Source organism: Larus michahellis, chromosome 4 (assembly GCF_964199755.1).
Source record: "Larus michahellis chromosome 4, bLarMic1.1, whole genome shotgun sequence".
Lineage (NCBI taxonomy): Eukaryota > Metazoa > Chordata > Aves > Charadriiformes > Laridae > Larus > Larus michahellis.
This window is the reverse complement of record NC_133899.1, coordinates 35,338,976-35,364,648: the sequence shown is the minus strand read 5'-3', so window position 1 is coordinate 35,364,648 and position 25,673 is coordinate 35,338,976. Positions and strand designations below refer to the sequence as shown.

At 39.4% G+C, this 25,673-nt stretch overlaps 1 long non-coding RNA gene across 1 annotated transcript in view; it reads right to left on the bottom strand.

The window, feature by feature from the left end:
• The window catches only part of LOC141741562 (uncharacterized), a 47,013-nt gene that overhangs the window by 9,938 nt on the left and 11,402 nt on the right, over positions 1-25,673 (bottom strand). The window lies entirely within an intron of this gene.

The window sequence follows — 25,673 nt, the reverse complement described above, 5'->3', positions numbered from 1 at the left end:
GCATTTATCAAGCCTTACGGTTGTGCATATACCTAAACTATCTCCATTATCATCACAGTTCCTTATATTAACGGCAGCACAATGTGACCAGATCCATGCTCCGCAGATCTGCACAATGGCTCAGCTAGCATTTTAAAGACAGAATGTGGAGGAAAATCTAACACAACTGCAATTATAAGTCATATTTTCTTCTCTGTCCTTTTTTATTCTGTCTTCAAATTCTACCAGCTGTAACATATTTTATTCCAAAGCCTTGATAAAAAATTGAAAGCCAGGCTGCACTATAAATGCTCTCCTCAGGGAAGAATTCCATAATTCCTTTTTATGACCTACCAGCTAACCAGTTTTTAATTCATACAATATGGACTACACTGATTTTGCATGGTGCTAATCTTTTTTAAATCAGAATGCCATGTGTAACTCAGTCAAGTGCCTCACAGAAGCCTGAGTACATCATGGTAACCATCAGTTAAATCCACTATGTTATTCATTCGCCCCATCAATGGAAATCCATTCTGTGTAGCTCAATACTATAGAAATTCAAACTGTATTGCGATTTTCTCTTTCCAGCAAGCAGCAGCGTACAGTGTGAAGAAGAGAGGAGCTCTGGACATACACTTCCACACCCTGCCCTCTGACCCGAGGGACCAGCCACAATACATTTCTTTGCCATACAGCAGCAATTCTCACTTCTTCATGGCTACAGACAGTTGTCATAACCAATACGATTATCAAGTACGCGGCTGGGCTGCAGTGGACTCTTTCAGCGGTTGCAGTGGATTAAGTTCGTGCTGTTTACTGTCACGGCCATTTTTAGATCACTGTGTCTGGTGGACACTGTATACTAGGAGCAGCAGCAGCCTGTCTGATGATATTATACTCTCAGAATATGTCGAAGAAAGGTTCCGTTATTTTACTACATACAAGCACTGTTGTTACCTTCCTAGTACTACTTATTAAATCTTAGCACTACCAGCACCATCTCAGTACTACCCTGCCTCCTTCCTGACTGCCTTTTTTTGGTTTTGTACTAACTAAAACCTCAGGAAGCTCATGGATTGCATAAATAATGCGTTTAAAAAATTATTTCCAACAGACATAAAAAATGTCCAACAGACAAAAAAAATATAGGCTTGAAATGTGTTACCTTCTAACCTTTATGGCATCTGTCCACTTTCCTCTCTACTTGTCTGTGGAAGAAAGACAGGCACCAGAGCAGATATTTTTATGAAGGATTTTTTCCCAGACATAGTTGTGCCAGCTTCTCTCCTAAACAACTGAAAATAGGCTCAGTTCTATAAAATACCAGCATTCACACCAGTGAAAATATAATAAGCTGAGGCTGACCATAATAATGCAGAGCAGACTCATCAGGCACTTCATCACACAAGACACATAGTAAAGTTCTGTTTCTAAAAATTAGTTGAAGTGTGATGGCAATTTGTATCTCCCAATTTATTCTAGAAAAACCTAATATACTACAGCATATATTCCTGCAAAATTATCCATGCTGAGCACTATGGATTGCAAGACTTTACACTTGTCCTTGTTGAACATCATAAGATGGTTCTTAGCCCACTCTTCTGGTTATCCAGGTCTTACTGCAGGGTGTTCTCATTTCCGAAGTGTCTACTTCCCCACTCAGTTTGGTATCATCAGCAAACTTCAGCAGCGAACACTTGATCCCATCATCCAGATCACTTATGAAGTTATCAAACAGCGCTGGGCCCAATATCGATCCCTGGGAGACCCCACTTGTGACCAGTTGCCAGTTTGAAAAAGAGCTATTTACCACCACCCTCTGGGTGCGGCCTGCCAGCCAGTTCCCCACCCGCTGCACAGGACACTTGTGTAGACCATAACACATCAGTTTCTCTAGAAGGAGGCTGTGGAGAACCATATCGAAAGACTCAGAGAAATCCAAGGACAAATCCTTTATCCACGAGGGAAGCTTCCCACAGAAGCCCTCCCAACTGAGCTCTAAGCGAGCTGAAGTTTGCTCTTCTAAAATCTGAAACCTTTGTCTTAGTACTAATGTTCAGAGTGCTCAGCAGAATCCCAAACACCACAATATTGTGATCAGGGTGCAGGTACTGCAGCCAAGGCTGTCACTAACCGAGATATTACAAAGCAGGTTTTCTTGGTTTGTGAGTAGCAAGTCCAGCAGTGCTTCATTCCTGGCTGGCACATTTAACAATTGTATGAGGAAGCAGTCCTCTATGCAGTCCAAGAATGGATTGATGGATGACACATGAGCTGCTGTATTTTCTTCCAACAGATGTCTGGGTAGTTGAAGTCACCCATAAGAACCAGGTTCTGTTGACCCAAAGCTTGCTTAAGTGACGCAAATATTGCTTCATTGGCCTCACTGTCTTGGTTTGGAAGTCAGCAGCAGAGGCCTACTGTAAGATCACCCTTGGAGACAAACCCTCTGATCTTGACCTAGAGGTATTCAATAGGGCTTCCACACTTGCTGAAACTGACCTCTATACATTCAAGGTTGGCCTTAACATAGAGTGCGACAACTCCTCCTGTTCCTCCCTGCCTGTATTTAAGAAACAGCCTATAGCCTTTGCAATCCTCCCACCATGTAGTTGTCCTACCATGATTCAGTTATTCCTATCATAACTTTCTGACTGGGCACGGAGCTCCAGTTCCTCCCGTTCATTCCCTAAGCTGCATGCATTTGTATAGACACACTTGATGTGGATGCGGGCATAGCAATTGTTTCATACCACCATACCTCCAAGAATGGATTGGAAGCACAGAGGATCATTTCATTACATTTTAAAAGACCAGAAGATGTGGCCAAAGAGAAGGGATTCACTGCCTTTTCTTTTTCTTTTTTTTTTTTTTAAGCCAGTAGAATACTGCAAGCTAAATATAAACCATATTGTAAGTGTATTGATAGGAGATCCCCAAGCCTTGATCAGGGAATTAATTTGTTCCTTCATCTGGCTGGTGGAGCAAAATATTGCATCAAAACTACATTTCTCTTCAACTATCTCATGTCTACAGCAGAAAGAAACCATAAAAAGAGGAGGCCTCTTTGCAGACACTTGGAAGTTAAAAAAACAGGAGATGGAAATGAAAGTAAGAGGTAATGGATTTATAAGTTTTTTGCCAATGTTGAAATCAGCAAATCTGATGGGATCCTCCAGTTCCAGTCTGATATTATTTAAGTTAGCATTAAAAAGAGTAATTCAACCACTTCCAATAAACACACCTGAATATAATCAACAGGATCAAGACAAATTCAGAGACAGGCAGCATGCTAAAAGAATCTCTTACAACTGCTTTTAACTGGTTGAATTATTCAACCCTGGTATGGATAGACAATGTGGTCTACAATAGACATTGTTAGAAATATAGAGTACATATCTCTAATAAATAATAAATGAAGTTGGAAATCCTATTACATTACAGGAACAAACGAGAGGCCTCCATTTTGAATGAAAATGAAGATCATGTTTTGTGAATTCCATACGACCAGTACATAGGTGACAAGTTGATGTGTAGCAACTACATTTAAATTCCAAAAAGGGATGTAGGTTGCAGGACAATTAGTTTATGACTACCACCTTACTTTAGAAAGGGAAAAGATAGCTCAGTGTTCAGCTCCACAAAGACAACAGCACTGTGGAGCATGTGCATTAGCAGAACGTTGGGTTCTCAGCCATCTAAGCAGCCTCAGCAGTGCAAAGTCTCTGTGTCTCCGCACAGGGTGTTTGAATCACTCCCTTGGATTTAGGTACCTAGATTCTGCCTAAATTTTGCTTTAGGCATCTAAGTGCTTTTTTGGATCTCACTCTAAATTCTTACTTAACATAGAACCTTTTCCAAATACTCCATTAATTTCTCCAGCAATTATCAGAAGACCGTGAGATTATTTTACTAATCAACAAAATAAAGAAAGTATTAAATTGCTTTTCTGGTTTTAAACGAACTATGAAAGAAAACACATCTGCGAAGTAAACTTAAAACATGGGGTTGTGTGATTAAAGCACTTTGTAATAAAATATATTTGTAGTGACTTCTGAGACCCTACTGGTGCAGATCATAAAATCTATTGCTTAATTGTTATCAACAAATTTATAAATATACCTCATTAACCAGTTACTATGCATACACCTCACTTGTCCACATGAAGAAACAGAAACACTGCACAAAACTCCAAATCTTTGCAATGTCCTACACACTACTGGGAGATTACTCAGCATCTGCATGAAAACACACTCCCTCTGCAAGACAACACAGGATTAAATAAACACTGTATGATCTAGAAACAGCAGGACATCTAATCCAGGCAAGTATAATGACTTTGTTGTGTTTTCTTGGGAAAGACAAATACTCTCCTTCCCCCTTTCACAACCCCAGGATGGAGATAACCAGTATCATTTCACAGGGCTGGTGTAATGCTTATAAATTTTAACTAAATCTGCATGTTGGAATGAGAAGGAATCCATACCCATACGGTTTAATCAGGCCATTCTCCCCTTCTCTTCACTATGTAAAATAAGAGAACTCAAAAGGAAATTGCAACTCATCACCCTTACAGGAAGTATCTCTTATTCCTCCTGGCAGACTTTTAGTACTCAAGCTGAAAGATGTGGGTTCTACTTTCATCTTCTTTTGATTTATATAATGATCCTGTTTGTTTGTGTTGAGCCCAGATTCTTTATGAGTTCAGTATACTGTCAACAACAACAGGACTCTCAGTTAGGCTTTGTGGATGCCGATGCTGAGTTGCAATTGAATTTATATGGCTCTGAAGACTGTCTGAACCACAACCTTCAGATTCATGACCAAACTTAGGATGGAATTAGACTCGTGTTCTGTCCCAGAGCCATTCTTCTTCTGCAAGTGTTTAATTCACTTAAAGCTCCAAGGATAATGTCCCACAGGAGGGATGGAGATTTCACTTCTCTCAACAGCAGAACAAATCTATTACTGGGAGACACGTGCCCCTTGGAGTTGAAAAAGGATAGATATACACACAGTATCAGTCCATGTTTATGACCTTTTCAAGAAATGTATCAGATATCCAACCTCTATGTCATATCTCTAACCACAAAATTAAATTACAATGTTAGCATTTCGCATCAGTACTCTATACAAAAAAAAACAAACTTAAAAGGTAAACTTGGAGCAGAAAAAATTAAGGTCACATGCAAGATCTGTAAAAAGTGTCCTCTTAGAGGAAAATATCCATTAACTCTTTATTAGTCATGGCTCAGACTCACTTTTTAGGATAAAGTTCTGTAAATGCAGAAAACAACTGAAAAAAATACCACAAATCAGGGAAGTCCTTGAAGCAGCTCTTGAAAACATACAACATCCAGGTACAGACCTCAGGAACTATGGCCATAACTGCTAACATAGCTAAACTGTTGCTTGTACTAACTACAACAGAAGACTTTCAAAGACCCCTATACTCTCAGAACACCTACACCCTCATCAGGAGACTCTACCAGCATTCTAAATAAAATTACCATTGTAATTTAACCTAGCGATAAAGTCGTGGCAAAGTTCACTGTGATGATATTAATGGCTGTGGATACATTTGTTAAAAGAGGAACACAAAATACCTTTCAAGAGCAGGTGCAATATCAGCAAATGGAATTCTACGCTCTTCCAGATTGCAGCACCTGAATACAAAAAAAGCTCTTGTTTAGCTCTTTTGCTAAAGAGCATTTCAAGCACAGGTTCAATGTCTTCAAGCACAGCTTTCATATGGCTTACCCTAAGTTGGGGGCCACCTCCCACATAATTCAATAGCATCAAGAGCTAGATCTTCAAAATGAAAAGAAAGGTTTATTTCTTACATTACAAAATGCTTCAGTTATCATAGGATGAACATGTCCATGTGAAACGAAAAGTTTTATCTCCATTCCACATTCAGCTCTGGCACATCTCTAACATGCTGTATTTACTCTCAGCTTCTAAAATGTATTATTTTTTAAGATGAGGGGTGTGGGGGAAGCAGATAAACAGGGCAGGCCAGGCTAAATTAAGATCACAAAACCACGCCACATTTTCAGCAACTAGCTGATCTCCTATGAAACAGGATTTCAAACTTTCTTTGGATTCCTTAATAAACAAATTCCCAGGAGCTTCCTGTGTATGATGATAGCCAACTTTCCTTTTTTTTTTTTTTGATGATTCTTCAGAAAGGGCACAAACTGATTCCTTGGAGAGATAGCGCTTTTTATCTACTGGGACTGTAAACAAATTGATCCAGATGTTTTTCTTTAGAACTCTCCAGACATAGTAAATTATTCCTTACTACATCAACACTTCATTTCTTCTGTTTGCAACTAGCATCTCAAAACAGACCACTTTTCAAAAGACAAATAATTGAAATGTTGAATTAGCATTAACAGGATCATTTGGAGACTTTCTTAAATAAAATCTGTCCTCTATATATGGATGCATTTGGTGCCATAGAACAGTTTCCAAGAAGGATCAACATCAAATATATTAAGAACATATTTGTATCTTTTTCCTAAACCACTGAAAATTTATCAAAGAAATCTTAAGAATTTAATTTTTCCTTTCTTTTGTTACATGATTTACCATAATTATCTTTAAAAAAAAAAAACTCTAGACTTGTGGGACACTAATGGATTCCAAAGTCTGAGTTAAAAAATCAGTCAACTAGTCTATCCCATTAGGATGCAAAGTGGGAAAAAATAAGAAAGAGAGGGAATAGGTCTATGGACTAGGTAAAAGGATATTTGACAATATAGGCACATATACATTCAAAAATTAATGAAGAAGAAAGAAACCTGCTCCCTGTGTTTCTTCGTGGCATGCCCAATAGGCTATTCTTCAGAAATGCAAATATAGATTTTTTTCTCATTTCAATTTTTTAAAAAACAATAGCAAAAAGTGTTAATTTACTTTAAAGATATAAGGGACTTTCAGAAATAAGAACAAGACAAATATATTACCCGTAAAAAGGCACTATCAAATATATCCCACTGAATATACTGTATCAAAACACATTTTAGCTGGTTTCCCTTTCTTTAGATGTTTTTCTTCTATTTTACAATGATATGACCAGTTTCTCCATAGCATTGAAGTAATTTTTCCTAATTACAGGCTTTCTGAAGGTTACATGCTGACAAATATAGCAACCAGCTTTCCATTCTATGCTTCCTGAATTAGAATATTTGCTTTAAAATGAAATCATTGGTAGCTTTCCAGTTAACTATAAGGACAGCAGGATCAACTGAGTGCACAGTAACAGATTACGAAGCAGGTGGCTTGAGGCTAAATCTAAACAGTTTCCTCACATAGCTTTGTAAAGTGGGGTGCAGATCACTCCTAATGAGTGTTAAGGGCTGTCTGGTCACTTAGTTGTATACAAGGTCTAGACAGGTCAAGGTCTAAGGATCAGAGCTTCTAATTACATTCTATTAAATACTCGTTAGTTGTAAAAGATGTCACCAGGAGACCCACCAGAGCTATAGTGTCTAATTATTAAATAGTAGTGCCCTTATAAGACCCTCTGGACTTGAAAAATTATAAGATACTGAAAGAGAAAAAGAGACAGCCAAAAAAGAGGTGAATCTGAGGACACAGCTGAAAATTGAGGTCATTGTTCTATATCACATTCCTCATGTAAAAAAGGAATTTGAAACTCATCGTCTATTGAATCAGTCGGTATTTGGCAGCATCAGTTCTAATGTTGAGTTAAACCGTTTAGGAGGCAGATTTGGAGAGCCTTTCATTTCAAAATGAGCAAATAATGAAATACACTTATTTCATAACCTGTATTTGTTACAAACACAACTGACTGAGATGTTGCTCATTCCCTAAAAGCTAATAAAAAGGCGAAATTAATATGACCAAAGCCAACATTTTTTTACTTCCTTTAAATAAAAGCCTTGTATAAAAGCTCTTGTGGTTTGGTGATACTGTGCTGTTGCTGACTGGCAGGGCAGGATTTGGCAATGCAACCCCCTGAAGACTGTTGTTGTGCTGTTTTTCTCCCGGTACTCATACTGGGAGAACACACCAAATCAGACAGCTAAAAGGGGAGAGCACCTGGTAAGCATGAATTCTGCAATGACAGGTTTCAAACCAGCAACAATCCAAGTGAGTTGTAAAGAGATAACAGGTTCAAGCTTTGGCTAATGAACAGGGCCACCCACATGCACACACCCAAGAATGCTTGCACTCAGCTGCGTCATAAGAAAAGGTAATGTTCATGTCTCGGGTCAAGGAATGCAGTGCTAAGGACTGATCTTGCCCAGCTGGGAGGATGATCTTAGGAGCCAGAAAGATGGTCCCCCAGGTCAGGCGACAAATTCCTGAGGTTCCCTTTAAAGGTAGCACAGCAGTGCTGGAATAACTCCTAAGTATTCTGACATTTCCCTTCTTGTCTGTCTTTCTTTTTGAGGACCCCAAAACATGGAACTGTTCAGACCTCCTAGATCTATGAAACATTTTGGAGAATGAAAGATTCCAGGTTTTATCATGAATTCTCTGATGCTTCTCAGCCTCCTGACAGCCCTCAAATTACCTGGACTGCAGCCTTCCTTGCAATGCCTTGGCTTTGCTGTTCCCAGTATGCCTGGAAACAATTAATGCATTAGCACCAAAAAAAAAATGAAAAAGGAATTAATCATCCTTTTCTGAACCTCAAAAGATTCAAATTTTGGACAGGCCTTTATGGAGATGGGGTAAGATCTGAACTGAGTTACCCCTTCTTAGCTGACGGAAAGTCTTGCTATTTATTTCCCTTCTTACCAGACGGCAGCCACAATAAGTTGTGGGGCTGCATGTATCAGTCTTTCTTCCCTTACCTCTGTCCCCTACAGCACCCTGGGTAGATGCTGAAAAAGTGCACCACCTTCTACTCACACTCTCCCTTTCTCCCTCCCAGGATGCAAACTGTCCAGTCAAGAACCCCCTCTTTGTCATCATCTTTTGATGGACCTTTTTGGCCCCAAACCTCAACATACCAATGCCAACAGGAACCTGCAACTTCTTTTACCTCAGTCATAAACTGATTACCTTCCTTCTGCCACCCAGGTGAATCTCAGAACCTCACAGATGTCTTCAGTTCCCTCTAATTCTATCTATACAGAGAAACACCTTTTGGTCCAATTCCCTTCCCTTGCCACAGTTAACCCACTCACTCCCACATCTCTCAGACACAATGCAGTGCTTCGTCCTCCCTGGGACTCACAACTACTCCTCCTGCCGTGCCAACCCCCCACCAACCTGAGGGCATCCCTAAGCACATACTAGGGCTGAAAGAGTCCTTAAACTCAAAATCTGAGGATACCCTCACTTCTGACAAGTCTCTGCCTCCTCCTCCTTCTCCCTTCTGTTTCTGGTCCTTGATAAGCAGAAGCCGAGGTTGTAGGGAAAGCCTGTAAAAGCAACTCATGCTAGCAGTGCACCAAACGCTGCCTTTGCTCTACAAAATCAATCTGTAGATGCTTCTCGGGGCCAGAATCATTTAATAAACTCAAACGGTGCCCATGGCAGGCAGACAGTAAAATAGGCATGGAAAGATGGGGTTCAGTCACACCTAGTGTCAGGAAGAGGTAGCTCAACATCAAGCAGCTCAGCCACTCTGCAGGCCTCCATGTCCTGCAATTCCAGAATGACCAGATGGCCCTGATTCTGACTACACCTTCTTCTCATTTTTCGTCCCTTTAACAGATTTCCATTTCTGTCCCAAAACACTCCTGTATTTCTTTTTTTACCCTTAAAAACACAAGGGCTGGCTCTTCAATATGCCAATTAAGCAAGAACAGAGGGGAAATGACACATCAGGAGTAAAATGGAGTGCTCAATTCTCTGGCTCACTAATTAGGATTTATGTACTGGAAAAATCCAATTCCTGGCACCGGTGAGTTAATAAAGAAATGAAAAAATGTCTGGAAAATTGGAAAAACTGGTATAATTGTCTAAGAAAACTAGCACATCTGGTCATTTCCCCACACATTGTTATTAGCACCACAATTATTTCAGCAGGAGGCAAGCTGGGAAGAAGTAATACAGGACCAACGAAGAAAAGCAGTAGCAGGACAACCTACAATTCAGACACTGACTCCTGAAAGAAAGCAGACCTGCTGCTAAACAGACACCTCTACTTTAACATGCACTGCTTAAAACTGTGATTTATAGTGTTTAAACTGGAGATAATTATTTCCACTAGGGGTATCGCAACTGCAAAATTACCTGGTGCCTTCTGTGCAGTCATTTACATTGATACATAAATTGCTAATATTCTGATATTTACATGCTTTTTCTAGTGGTAGGAAGGGAAATATGAAGTGCAAGGCAAGAGAAAACAGATCTCCAGACAACAATTCATCCAGCATGCATGTGTATATGAAGAGGATTCGCTTGCATGCTCTTGAGACTCAAATGCTAACCATAAAGATTTCCCAGAGCATACCACTGAATCTGGTAAGCTACTTGTCCTTCTTTCATAATTGTTTTTATGAGGAAGGCAGGAAAAAAATATCCCAGGAAGAATGCCAGTAACAGTTGCGCTTTGTTGATTCTCCTTTGAGTTTTTTGCTTTTAGATTTTTGCATGGTAATATTTTATGATATGAACATTTTGACAGTTTAATGGGGTTCTCTTGCTTCTTCTCCAGCATAATCCTTCAGGAATCTTATACAGAATGAGCCTCTTGCTAACATACCAATTACTAAGACTTTTTCCTTTTTTAAAATGTGCATAAAAATTGCATAAAAATTATCAGCCATGCTTCACTAGTAAAGTATGTTAATTTGCGTTGTAGCTAAATTGGACAAGATCCAGTAAGAGATTTAGATACTTCAGTGCTAGGCAGTATAACATCCATCTTTCAGTACCTCAGATTCACAGGTTAAGTTAGTGTCTCAGAATTCAATCCAAAGCAGGCAACATACCATGCAAGCACCTGATAGCAACGTATTCAGGAGGCAACCACCTAGAACTGGCCACAGGCAAATGTTACGAAGAAGAGTATGCCCTAAAACCTGCTCATTCAGGGAGGTAGTTTGAGCCCAGAAGTCTCTACTCACATTACATATCTGCCTCTGCAAAAAAATAAGCACGGTTCATGCTTTTCTATTAAAAACAGGTTGAGAAATTAGATGGATTCCTGTCTTCATATAATCACCCAGTGGTTGCCCAGGCAGTAAAGGATCTCATTTCTTCCCTTCGCTCCAGGGAGCTCAAAGTCACATCCTCAAAAAAGTTTCCTACTTGTAAGTATGCTCAATGCCTCAAACACAGTCAGGAAGCTCTGAGCCAAAACCAGACATCAAAAACTGAAGCACAGCAAGATCAGTAGGTATCTTACTTGTAAGTAAGGAGGCATCCCTTTTTTCCTTTCTACCAGCAGTTTTTCTGTACTGTATCAAGCAGCAATTTCATGCAAAATGGACAATGCATCCTGGGAGCAGCGAGAAGAAACACAGGCCTTTCTGTGTAATCTGAGTGTCCAAGGTGTCATTTTTTCCTCATTTACACGCTTTTCCTCTGACAAAGTGAATAGTCAACTACTGCCTACACATTGGTAAAGCTTCATGGAGTTAAGATGAAGAATGCTCTGCAACACAAACCAAGAATTGTTTACAGCCTAGAAGCTAGGTATAACTCAGTCAGTGGAAGATACAGGATTTCATCCCATTAGATAGAGGGGACTGAACCGTTATCACTCTTCCTGCTCAAGTATCTCAACCAGCAGGCTGGATGGAACCCCTTGCGGTGGCTTTTAGAAATAAATCAGCAGCTGCCACTCCATTGCTTTGTGAAATGATTGAATTTCTCAGCATGCAAACACCCCTGATAGATTAAGTCCATCGTGAAATTCACAAACCTGCCAGCTTTGCCCTTTCCCACACTGATGTATCATCAAACTCTTTAATTTAAACAACTTCTTAAATGTCTTCTGACACAACTCAAATACCAACTACTTTATTTCAAACTATGCTGCTTCAACACGTTTGTTTTTATTTCTTGAAATTAACAAACCATCCTTCCCTATCTTAAAAATGTGGTCAACAAAACCCAACTATATTCATCTCAACCATGTCAAAATTTCGAAGTTAAGCATACCAGCGAGACATGGGGGGAAGGGAGAAGGGAAGGCACTTTGACTAATGGACTTGCTGTGCTTCAACTTGGAATGAAAAAAAGCATCTCAGCAAGTCCATACAAAACATATTTATTTGCTGCTTACAGTTAGAGGATGTTATGTTCTCAAGTTCTCATGCACATACAAAACTGATCTACTTTTTTATCTTCTGCACTGGTATGTGAAGACATAAACATAGGAATGCTCTAGTCCTATGTGATTTAGATATTGAGCTACTTTGCCTTGTCCATATTAAGGTGCATGTACAAAAGACAACACTCAGGCTCCTGGGGAATGTGTAGACAAAAGAGTCAGCGACTGTTGATCCCTGCATTGTGGTGCGTGAAAGTTGGATAGCAGAAGCCCCCTGTTGTTACTGCTTCTTCTACCCACCTTGTCTTTAAATCAATGCCCACAGTGGCAGAGATGATCAAATTGTCCATGAAGCAATTCCTCAATTGTGATTACCTACAATCTGGCATGTTCAGGCACCTGGAAATTTCTGACCACTTCCTTTGCCAGTGACCTTTGGCTCCTCAGCAGAAGCTAGCTATGCACTTTAGCCATTCCTGCCAGATGGACAGCAACTTCCATGAGAAAAGTAGAGCACAGGGGTCAGCTGGAGGTCTCTATCATTTCAACATCTCAGTTTAATCTGTCTGTGTTCATAAATCAATGCCCATGAAATGTAGTAACCTCCAGTTTCAGCTGGGGGCAGAGGGGAGGAAAGAGTTCAAGATCTTTTTTGACTTGGACAATTCTTACCTAAATCCTACTTTAGGAACCTCAGCCCTTTTCTTATCATATATAGCTTATTTTAATTACACTGGATTTGATTTTTTTAATCTTAATAAAGATCATGAAACCATATAGCAGCACTTACCTTAATGTCTGCAGTGCTTATAAATTAACCTATGGTCTGAGACATAATACAGTGAGTTTTGGAGTCCTGAGGCATTAATTACATGGCAGTTATGCTGCAATTAATTTGAAACTAGGCTCTTTGAGATGTATGTACTAAAGACCTATGCCATTAGAGAGTACCCATACAGCTGAATCACCACATTTTACAAGGGATCTTTTTGTAGTTTGGCCTCCACTGGTGACTGCTACCCCGTTCAGTGTTTACAGACTCTCATCAGCTCATACTGAAAAAACAGCAGTGGCAACAGTAAAAAATGCACTTTGCCCTGCGTTACCCACCCTACCATGCCCCACTCTCATCCACGACTGATTATTGGCCAAGATCTCCAAAATCGATCATTGATATCCTCTTCCTCAGAGGTGCAACTGAAAATACCTTTTTTATTTTCCACCCCTTTGGTAACCTGTGAAAAGGAGATGCTATATAGGGACAAGATACCGGTATCTAGAATGTTTTTTATTTGTATCACCAAAATCAAACCAGAGTACCTAACGGACACCATTTGGAATGATCAGATTTGCTTTTCCCCCTTAATATCATTTTTTTACTGTCTATACTTCAGGTGCCAACAAAGGCTAATAGGGCTGTGTCACCCTCATACACAAACAGAATCAAATACCACTTCTCTGACACACAGGAAGAATAACTTGTGAATAATTTTACATGCTCGTATCTCAGTGCACTTTGACAAAAAATAGTGTAAGTGTTCTCATCCATGCTTTACCTAACAAGGAACTGAAGTACAAAAGGGTCCCAGGGCACATTACATGCAGAGCTGGAAGCACAAGGAACAGCTCCCCTCTAAATATTAGCCCTCCTTGTACGTTTTTCTTTCCCCTTACTTTTCTCCCTTTGTATTAGAAATTCTACTGTCAATGACTCTCATGATTGACCACATGATATTACAAAAGTCAAGAGAGTGAAAACTAAACAACTGGGGAAAAGAAACTGCAAAATGAGACTATCCTAAAGTCTTTGTTTCTTTTTTTTTATTTTAAATTACTCTTTATTTTCAGCAACTAACACAGGCTTTGATTAAGATTTTCTTTGTTAAAGAATCATCATTTTCACTCCTGCTGTTCTGTTGAGAAAGAAATCAATACCTATCCTCTGAGATATCCAGGAAATCACCGGAAAAACCAGAACAGAGCAGACTTAGCATTTCTTAAATTTCTAAATAAAAATCAAACAGGAAAAAAAAAATCATTCAACATTCTTTATAGAACATAAAGCAGCAAAAAAGACTTATGCCAAAGCTTAAAAAAAAATAAAAAATCTTTCAAATCTTCCTAAAAAAAAGGGGGGGGGAGGGGGAGCATCATTAAGCTGGAATCCATGGAAAGAGCGTTGTTGCGCTTTGGGGTTTTTTTGGTTTGGACTATTTTTTTTAAGAGCTAAAAGAAATTTCAAGGCTTACACTTGCCTTGGAGCCTCATTGCCAATTTTTGTGGTTTTACAACCACAGCCTCTTATTGCTTTTTCTTTTTTTTTTCTCCCCCTCCCCCCCCCCTTTTTTTTGGAGAGAGAGGGAGGAGTTGTTTGTTTGTTTTTCTAAAGTATTTCTCTCTTTCCCATTGTCATTTATGATACCCACACACTAAACAAGGGAAACTAACACCAAAGGGCATGCAGAGAAACTGCCTATTCAAACCAAATGGCATTTTCCCTTCTTCATCACCAAAGTCTAAAGGCTCTACCCGGCAAGACTGCTAAAGTGACAGGGAGATTTCACCTCTTTTCCCAACCTGAGACCCAAGTCCTGCAGGACCTTAACTCCTCCACCAGTTTCTTTTCTATCCCATAGGCTAAGACAGCAGCTGTGCCCAGTATGAAGGAGTTAAAGCCAGTAGTCAAACTCAGCCTTTGGGCAGGGCATGCTCTGCCAGTAGCAAAGGTCTAAGCGTTCGTGTTTCAGTGCAGTTATGCCTGGGACGAGCAGGCCTCAAGTGTTTAGCCCTGTCTGTCTCATGGAGTCCACAAAGAGCAGACAAGACAAACACAAGGGCCTTTTTAGGAGGACTCCAACACCTTGTGGTGGTATGGACTGTGAAATAAGGGAGATGTCTATGAGGGTATTTTATGGGCTGCCACATTGAAGCCAGAGGCACTGCAAGGCTGGCCTCTTGGACATGCTAAGTGAAAGACTCTTCCTGGGCACCACGCCAACACAAAATCCAGACTTAAGTATTGACAGTGGTCTTGCCTGCGGAGATTCTCTATAATATGTAGATGGAATGACCACACACCTGTCCAGTCATATTTTCTGCCATATCCAGTCTTGTTTTCCCCATGTTACTGATGCTGCGTCATTGCCAAGAAGGAATTCTACACAAAATGCATAAAAATGCACAAGACAAACAGGCTGAGGGCAAAAAATAAGAGTATTGGTCCCTCCTTCCTTTTATTTCACCTGCAGTTGGGCTATTACTACAGGTACATGACATCTACTACGAAGGGGAATGTGTAAATTATCATTGTCATATTAGAAGTATTTTGTCCACTATTGGCTGGTACTGAGTAAAACCAAAGCCATTTCTGCATGCACAAGTCTTCTCTGGATCCAACTTGAAAAGCTTTACTATGAGGGCAGTCAAGGGAAAGCCAGGTTCTGACAGTGACATTGTGAGCTCCTTCATCTACTGTCCTGGGTAATTTCAACATTTATGAGTTTTATTCTTAAAAACCTCTGTGAAAAAAGAGCAAAGATTTGGGTTTTTCTGATTGCTGCAGGCCCCTCCTAATTTGTCATACTGTGGTTTATGTTACAGTGGGGGGAAAGAGCACATCCTTTGCTGATTTTTACGCTTATGATTTCGTAATCTTGTTTGAAGTTTTAAATAAATAACAGCTTCTTAACAGTAGCTTGAAATAAACAGTGAGTTTGTCCCTGGCCTGTGTACAGTATTTCTTGGGTTTAATGGTGGGGTTTGGCAAGGGGAGGGAGGTGAGAGCAAGATGTTTCCCTCTGACATTCTTGCACACTGCTAGAAAATCTAGCCTTATATGCCCAACATCCCCAAGATTGCAGGGACTACTCCCTTTTATTTCCTGATCATCTCACTGGACCCAAAGCAGGTAAGAGGGGAGACAGACCTAGAAAATAGGCTTTAGAGATGTATCTACTTCAGTCGTGAGACCTACCTGGACTCATTGCCTGGAATCTCTTTGGATTATGGACCTCCAAGATATCCATCCTTCCCAAATGCCAGTATAAGGACAATGTGATTCCATACCACGTTGTGTGGATTGCCTGTGATTCAGACTTGCATGACAGTCTACACTCTTCTTGCAAGCAACATACCACAAGGGAAAATCTGAGTTGTTGCTGGTTTCTAGTGACTAATTTTTGACAACACCAATAAAGTATTTTACAGTTTGTTGGAGTTTCTTTCCTAAGTATTTGACTCTTTACAGTTTAAAGTAAATTCTAACACTTTCCACCACAGAAGGCATTCAGGCAAATTCAACTGATGTTCACCACATCACAAACTGATAACCAGCAGGGGTGTTAGTTTCCTTCTGTATTGTAAGGACTTCTCATGCTTTCCATAGCTAACTCAAGGTGGGAATCTCAGAATAGCAGTTTACAAAGAATTAGTTGTTTTAAGACTTGCTGTTTACTTCTTAAGCCCATGAAAAAATTTATTGCTCTAATAAAAATTTAGTGAGAATAAATAAAAGGAGCTTTAAATTAAAGGAGCTTAGGTTTTACAAGTCTGTTATAAACCAGAAAAGATGCAAAGGCTTTGTAAGTCCTCAGGAAAGGGTGTTTTTCTTTTGTGTTTTACAGTATTTTTAAAGTTTCTTAAATATAAGCGATCTGGTTTACTCTCCAACATTATACTTTTTGTTCCACAGTTTGGAAAAACAAATTCCCTTTTTAGTCTTTGATTTTCCTGACAACAGGAAAACACAGACAGTGAATTTAAGATTCATGTTCCTGAAGAGGTATACATGTTGTTATGATCTCAAGTATGCTACTGCTTGGAAGCTTGACTACGCATGTTATGACTGCACGTTGAAACAGTGACATTCTTATGAATTTTCCTCTAAAAATCAGGACTTTTTTTTCCCCTAAAAATGAGGATTCACTAAAAGTGAAAGAGGTTGACTTGCAGCAGTTTACCCAGAACATAAGTTAATTATCACAGCATTGAAAATCTATAAATAGGCATTTCAGAAGAGAAAAATAAGAACCATACTCTCCCCATTTCTGTCTCCCATTGCCACCCATTCCCATCTTGCCATCTGTATTCAAGCTCCTGTTTTGCTCCCTCTGTTCAGAAAACCAAGCTCTCAACTTATCAGCCTGTAGTGGAGTGACTACATCACTGGACAAGGGAAGAGCTATGGATGTCGTCTATCTGGACTTCTGTAAGGCCTTTGACATAGTCCCCCACAATATCCTTCTCTCTAAATTGGAGAGATACGGATTTGATGGGTGGACTGTTCAGTGGATGAGTAATTGGTTGGATGGTCACATCCAGAGGGTAGTGGTCAATGGCTCAATGTCCAGATGGAGATCAGTGACAAGTGGTGTACCTCAGGGGTCCATATTGGGACCGGTACTATTTCATATCTTTATCAATGACATAGACAGTGGGATCGCGTGCACCCTCAGCAAGTTTGTGGATGACACCAAGCTGAGTGGCACAGTTGACATCCCTGAGGGATGGGATGCCATCCAGAGGGACCTGGACAGGCTCAAGAAGTGGGCCTGTGTGAACCTCATGAGGTTCAACAAGGCCAAGTGCAGGGTCCTGCACCTGGGTCAGGGCAACCCCCAGTATCAATACATGGTGGGGGATGAAGGGATTGAGAGCATCCCTGGGGGTACTGGTGGATGAAAAACTAGACATGAGCTGACAATGTATGCTTGCAGCCCAGAAGGCCAACCGTACCCCGGGCTGCATCAAAAGAAGCATGGCCAGCAGGTTGAGGGAGGTGATTCTGCCCCTCTACTCCACTCTGGTGAGACACCACCTGAGTACTGCATCCAGCTCTGGTGCCCCCAACATAAGAAGGACATGGACCTGCTGGAGCGGGTCCAGAGGAGGGCCACAAAAATGATCAGAGGGCTGGAGCACCTCTCCTGTGAGCACAGGTTGAGAGAGTTGGGGTTGTTCAGCCTGGAGAAGAGAAGACCCCAAGGAGACCTTATAGCAGACTTTCAGTGCTTAAAGGGGGCCTACAGAAAAGATGGGGAGAAAATTTTTAGCAGGGTCTGTTGCGGCAGGACAAGGGGTAGTGGCTTTAAACTAAAAGAGGGAAGATTTAGACTACATGTAAGGAAGAAATTTTTTACAATGAGGGTGGTGAAACACTGGAACACTGGAGAAGTGGCACATGCCTCATCCCTGGAAACATTCAAGGTTAGGTTGGATGGGGCTCTGGGCAACCCGATCTACATCCCTGCTCATTGCAGGGGAGGTTGGACTAGATGACCTTTAAAGGTCCCTTCCAGCCCAAACTATTCTATGGTTCTATTCTATGATACTATGACTCTAGCTTACGTTTTCTGTCTTTTGTTTCCTCACCTCAGCATCCTTTGTTCATCCCTTCTGTTCTCAGTATCTCACCTACACGTTTCTTGTGGAACTGCCTTTGCATTTTAAGCTCATGAGTCAGTTCTCTCTTAACACCAGAGAGGTTTTATGCCCACGTTTTTTCTGGGTGGTGCAAAACCACTAAACCTGGGCATGGAAGCATCTATTACTTACAAAAACACAAAGTTCATCTGCAGGTAACATTCCTATTATAAAGTCATGGAGTTCTGTTCTGCAGTAAGGAATGAGAAAACATGGAGTGAAATTGTCATCTCCTAACTTTAAGACTGGGACATTTTTCTAGATTCACTGAAGTGTAGTCTGATCTTACAGTTTACTTTTGTTCTTTTTATGGTTGTTCATCAGCTGAATACTAGTTCTCTGCAATCATGCAAAGGACTACGTAATCCTAATTGTACTCTGCTTTTTTTAGATTTTGAATATTTAGCTACATTTTTTGCAGGATTTCTCCAGCAGCTCCCGCTGCAGCTGTGAGTAGTCCCACTACCTCTCTTTCCCAGGTGTTCTAGAATTTCAGATAGATGTGTCTCACAGAACCCACAACTCAATCGTCAGAGACTTAATCAGTGTGCTTCCACAGTCCTTTTATACTTTTTTAATGCATGACCTAAAACCTTAGCGCTGAAGATAAGCCACATAATACAAGTGTTCAGTGACATACTTATCTATCACCTCTCCAACAGAAGCTGAGGCAGCAGATGATTACTGGGGTTTTCTCTAGGCTGATGGCTTCTGCTGGATATGTGCTCAGAATCAGTGAGGACTAGCACTCTGACATTTCCTAACATACTGTGGCTTATCTAACCTTGCTTCATGCTTAGGAACGCTAGTCAGTGATGAAGATGCATTTGCACTGGGCGTTGTGGCAACATAAGCAAAACCCACATCACTCTGCTCCAATGAAATTACATTATGGACATAGAAAGAATGAGAGACAAACACCAAAGGCAGTAACACAACACCAGGTAATCCCACCTGTAGTAAACTACCACTAGCAACCTAGTTTTTGCCAAGGTTTCTTTTAGCTATCATCAAAAAACAAAAAAAAAAAAAAAAAAAGAGAGAGAGTTTTTAGGGTCTACAGCAAGACTACAGATTTGTTTAGTGGCTGGTTACAGGAAATTCTTTTCAAGCATTAGAAGCAGCAGAAAGGAAAGCACAAAGGTAATTGCTTGAAATCAAAAACAAGAAATTAAGGTTGGCATCAGTAGCCAACTGGAAGGTCAGCTTGGATATAGCATCTGAACAGTGAGACAGAGGCTGAAAAGGCTGCAAAACCAAAGAAAAGTAGTTCGCATTTGCTAGGACAGATCTGGATGAATGTGGATTGATGAGAATGGCTTATCTTAGAGAAGTTCTAGAAAAAAAGCATCAAGATCCTAGAGTCATCCAAGTCATCCTAAGTCATCCGAGATGACTTAGAATAAAGTTTCTGTTGAATATGATTTTCCAGGTCAAAGGGCTGAACAGTAGGCAAGATGGTGATCAAGCAAGGACGATACTGGGAAAGATCTGGGTGAGAAGTTAAAAAGCTCCAGTTTGGCCATAGTGGACTTATGGCTAATACTACTCAGGAATTGTCATATGCAGACTAACATGTTTGTTATCAGCTCTGCTAGAGGAAAATAGGTACGTTATTTGTCCTGAAAAAAATCAGGAGTTAAATTCAACGGTGCATAAGGTATAGGTCCTTCTAATTTCAGTCTGTTAGTTTATAAGACTTTTTTTGCCTTTGTTGTAAAGAATATAACTTCTATTATTCTCACCATCGTTACTTTCATTTCATGACAATATCAAAAGGAAATCAAAAAGATGAAGTCTGCTGAAAAGAATAGCCAGTGGACTCAGTAAGGGGGATTTTGCAAACAAAAAGCATGGCATAAATTGGCAGAGCTCCACTGATTCTAAGGGAAACCTGCCAAGCTGTGTCCAAACATCAACTTCTTTCCATGTTTCCAAATAAATGAAGTGTTTCTGACCCATAGGTTAACTCTGATCTTTGCAGTAGTCATAAAAATGATTGATACCCTGGCTTCTTCTATGTCTAGATATGTATGACGATTCAGAGAAATGTATTACAGATGATAAGTAGACAGCCGGATAGTATCTGGAGAAAACTGACAGTTCCAGAAGCTTTCAATGGCTTCTGTTCTTTTTCTCTCTTCAAAATACCTGCCAGGATGTATGGTAGAAAGCAGAAGCTACTTACAGTAATGGGCAAAGATGGTATATCATCTGGGAAAAATCTAGGGGGGTTTCCCTCTTTAACATTTACAGCTTCAGAGATCAAAAAGTGCTCCATATAAACAGAAGAGAAGCAATTACAGTATACTTGATTCTGACGTTGGTATCTCTCCAAAAAGAAGTAAAGCTTGTTTTTCTTGCAGTGTTGGCATTTTGAAGCTATTACCTTGTGAATGATCAATGGAGCAATGGGGAACAAAAAATGAGAGATTTTTTTTTACCCTTTGTATATTGAACAGAGAGTATGTTTCCCTTCCATTTACTTCAATTTATTTAAATAATAGGGTTCTCCTACTCAGATAATCCAACTGAACAATGTGTTAACTGAAAAGTAAGTTTCATTCACCTCTCAGAATTAATGACCTAGTCCACAGTATATCATGCAGTGGTTTGAGTGGTTTGGAAGAAACACAGTTGAACTATACATTACTAGCCAAACATGAAAAGCTGTCAAAAGCATCTACCAAACGATAAATATTATGACAGGGTGCTTTGCAAGGATTTATGAGCATGGTGAATCTGATACTCCATAATCCTGCATGTTCCACAGTTGTCTACATCTGTGCAAAAAGATTGTAAAATATACAGATATCATCACTTTGCACTGATGCCAATTACTATACAGAATGTAAAGCAGCAAAAAATCAAGCCTTCTGTCTCCCAGTCACCCAATGTGGATGACCAGTGGTGTTTACTCATAGACTGCTCTCCCTAAAACTTTAATATATTTGTAAGAGAACTATATGAAAAACACATTCCCTGATGGCATTATACTTTAAAAGGCTCAAAAACAAATAAATTAATTTAGTATGTTATGAAAGAATTAAACAATACCAACATATTTTCACTGTTCCCATGAGGACTACTTTTTTCTTATGGGCCTGCTCTTTGCCTCTTTCCAAATTTCAAGAAGGCCCCAGAGACTGGCAAGATAAACCTGCTAGTCATTTACGTGAATGACAATTGCCATTTCTGAGCTTACAGCTGGTAGAGGCCACCTTCCTAAAAAGGAAAATGCAGAGTGACATTTCTTCTGACACCGAGTCCTCTGGGAATTAACTACAAACACATTTCCACCTTGTTTTAATATGGCTTTAACAATCAGAAGCAAAGCTTTAATCTTTTTAAAAATATATTTCCTTAATAAAATTAAGATTCTTTTGTGATTGTTCTGGCATTTAAAATAATAGCAGCAACTAAAAAAGAACTATTTAGATCATCCTACAAGATTTTAAAGGGTTTTGTTCCACAGAATCATGCAAGATAATAAAATGTGACTGTATTACTTCTAAACCAATGTGGTGACATATCACTTAGTTAAAAGAACTGGCGTATTTAGGGATAAATTCTTAATCAGAAATTGTAAGATACACCAGATAACATGATGCATCTTCTTATTTGTGTTCCCAGAAACACCTGTCTGTTTCTGTGGTCCAGAAAGGGAGTTTTCAATGAGCTGCTCTTGGCCCCTATGTGAACACCCTCATCCCAAAGTCCAGAGGCCCACAGTGCTACTGGAGAAGAGACCTATTTGTCTTAAGACATATTGAAACAATTCTTACAAATTCTGATGCCACCGGAGTCAACAGCAAAACCATCATTGACTTTAACAGGGCCAGGTTTTGTCTCTTTAAAGTCTCTTTACTGCATAGTAACTTTCCCTGCTCATGATCATAATGGCCAACATACTAGGCAGTTCACCCATCTATGAGTGGAATTCTAACATTTTCCATTGTATGCATTACTTGAAACAGGGGTAATTAGACTTAAAACGGGAAGAAACAGTTGGGTTTGTATAGAAGACTCAACAACATGTGCAGAAGGGTGTGTGAGTCAACAAGGGAAGTATGTTACACCATGATTCCCCCTCCCTTATCTACTCAGCCTGTATACATCAACCAAGTGTCACAGTGGCATTCCATAAGTACATAGTGAAATGTAAATTATCTTATGGAAATGCTGGTTGCAAACAGATTTGTACTTTGTTCTCTAATTCACTTAACTTTGCCTGTTGCGTTGAGAAGATAGCCTTGACATGATAGTTAAACTTTTACTCAGTGTGATTCTGGTAAATAAAGGGCCTGATACAATTTAGGTTTTTTTAACTGGAGATAACGTCAGAGCTACATTTGTAATATACTCTTTTACAAACTAATCACAGAACCACAGGAAATGTACTGTTCATTATTCATGGCATACTGAAACTATGAATACTACATTTTCTTATTTTGATTAGAGACAACAGTTGCTTTTGTAACCAAATACGAATCACAATGGTAGGACAGAGGTGGGAAAGGGAAGCAATACTGGGAAAGTATATTAGTATGATTTGATACATATGTCCTGTAGCTGTTATGAACAGCACTGGTAACAAGTTTTAATGTGATTAATATGTTTTTAAAGGGCTTTTGGCTTTCCGTTGTACTGAATATACAATAATTATCAGAACTAAGTACATGAGTAGAAAGAATATCATCACATGAAGACCTGGATTTCTACAATTTCAATTTGAAACATCATTACAAGATTATGTCAGTAATAGCAGCAACTGAATTTCCTATGCAATAAGATGTATATGATGCAGTTAGAAGTAAAACAAAAGCAAATATTTATATTTGTGATTATATAAAACACCAAAATAGGAATATTTAAATTTAGAACAAAAATTATGTACTTTGAATCACTAAAGGACTTCTCTTCGCAAAAGTAACTCCTACCTTTATAAAAAAAACATGGTAAAACCAGCTTATTTCTGCACATTAGCAGCTGAGCTCACCTGAGCTTGCAGGTTTTACTTCTATGCAGTCTCAAAAGACAGAATCTAAGATGTCAGGCCTCAGGTACCATTTACAGCACTGGAGAATGCACGGAACAAAAATCAGTAATCCATGTATGTATTTGCAAATATGAAAGAACAAAGAAATACAGAATATTTACACCAGATGGGCACAGGGGAAGAAACTGAATGTATTAAAGTACATCAGAGTGCCAACTCCTCTCCCAAACATTCCTTCACTACAGCAACAGTAACAGAAGAATAGAGAAAGCGCTCTGACTGCAGATGAAGAAAAGGCAGAAAATTGGTTATGCTTCAAAAATATTAACATTTTTCACTGGACATAAGTAATGTGTGCCATATTCTTGAACACATACTTCTCAGGCACTGCAGGTTATTTCTTGCCCAGAGGAAAGAGGAATCGTAATCAATGCAACAGTATGGTAATCCATAAATTAGTAAGATCTGAGCACGAACAACTTGATAAACACAGAACCAAGGGGTGTTATGGAGCCAGGAAAACCTCTGCATTTGAAAAAAACATGCAAGACACTGCCCTTCAAAAAAAACTTGTAAAAACTTTTTTAAACTGTGTGATACACCAAAGCTGCAAGAATTTCTTAGAAATGGACCTTCTGAGTGTTTTGCACCTGGGAACACTAGCAGCTATAAATCTGTCTAGATACCTACATGTCTACCTTATGGATAGGTTCTGCATTGTTGCAAAAGATGGTATAAAGCATTGCACAAATGTCTATGAAATAAATTTTAATAATAAAAGTAAGGGCTTCTATCTGAAAATTTTGGAAATCAGGATAGCTTTGGCACTTCTGAACCATGAAATAAGTTACCATCAGAACACCTAATGGAGTTCTACTGATTCGTATCTTACTAGTTTTTACAGGTTTTGAAATGCTTTAGTTGTTAAAAAATTGCTGTCTACATTAAACAGAAACACTATAAAGTCAATAAGTGAATACTGGTTGATACCAGCATTTATGTCACATCCCGAAGAGCTTTGCACCAGTCTAATAAGCCAGCCTCTAAGTAGGCAAAATCTATATTGATAAAATAATAAATGAAAGAAATGGGCAATACAGTGTTGAATCTAGTGACCTGAGCAGGTAAATCCCAATTAAGAAAAAGTTTATCACCAGATTTGACAAGATGGTGGTTACTGAGAATGGAATTAAATGTTCGGGCATTCACTGGAAGACCGTTTTTTTCCAACAGTGGCTACATTTTTGTTGTTAATTCAACAATCCAACCACAGAAAAAGTAAACAATTCAAAGTATTCTTTTGAAAAAAAGCCATCAGCGAAGAGAGATGTACTAATTATTGCAGTTTTCTGCCTCATCCATAGATGTGGCTGCATGATTGAATCCAGCCCAGCGTAAGGAAGAATAAAGAGTGCAAAGGAAAGACACGCAGGAGAGCTGGGCTTGGCTTCACGCCCACCGTCATCACAGTCAAACTCCATTTCCAAGATCCACCACAAGACTTTCCTCTTAAGCTTCCTCTGGGTCACAATGACCTTTGTTAAATGCTACAACAAGTGATAAAAATGAAGACTGGGAGTACATTTGTTGCACAGTTTAAATTGAAAGGAACCAGGGGATCTGAACCAGATTGCAGTTAAACGTAATATATTGCTCAGCTACATTCCTCTTTGTCCCAGATGCATGATTTGTTACTAGTTATAACAGAATGCAAGCTGTATTTTGTAGAGACTAAAACCAACACATTACAGAATGCAGAAGCACCATCTATCAATTTTCTAAAAGGAAATTGCACCTGCCTGCAAACTTGTCCTCATTTGACTGAGCCCTCTCAGTAGCACAATGGTTTAATGCAACAGCCCTTCACATTTGAAGGGTGTGGTTCAGCTCTGGCTTCACAGAAATGAGTTTAACAGTCTAAATTTAGCAGGTTGTGAAAGTTTATCCATATAAAAAAAAAAAAAAAAGGACAGAAAGAAAGAAAAACCCTCTTCACATATCTGTGTACATCAGTGTAATTCACAGACTGTGCTCTGCCACTTCCCGGAGACTGACCTACATCAT